This window comes from Myotis davidii, unplaced genomic scaffold (genome assembly GCF_000327345.1).
Source record: "Myotis davidii unplaced genomic scaffold, ASM32734v1 scaffold1253, whole genome shotgun sequence".
In the NCBI taxonomy this organism is placed as follows: domain Eukaryota; kingdom Metazoa; phylum Chordata; class Mammalia; order Chiroptera; family Vespertilionidae; genus Myotis; species Myotis davidii.
Window position 1 is genome coordinate 9,943 of NW_006284351.1, and position 434 is coordinate 10,376.

Consider the following 434-nt stretch of genomic DNA (forward strand, 5'->3'; position numbering starts at 1 on the left):
AGGAGCCTGTGCATCCTCACAGTCGCAGGTGCTCAGTGGGTTACAGTGCCCTTCCCAGCGCTCCTGCCCTGCCCATCCTTATGAATGACTCATATGGAAGCAGTGAGCATATTTTATCGGGACACATTATTATTTTTCACAAACATGGGTTTCACTATTATTCCCATTTTACAGACACGGAAACTGAGGCATAGAGAGATTGAATAATGTGCTTCAGGTCAGACAGCTAATAAATAGATGTTTGGAATGGCTTTGAAATGTAGATAGTCTGGCTCAAGAGCCTGTATTCTGAATTATAGGTTACTAGTTTGTAGTGCTTTTCTTTTTTTATATATATTTTTATTGAGTTTTTACAGAGAGGGAAGGAGAGAGATAGAGAGTTAGAAACATCGATGAGAGAGAAACATCGACCAGCTGCCTCCTGCACACTCCCC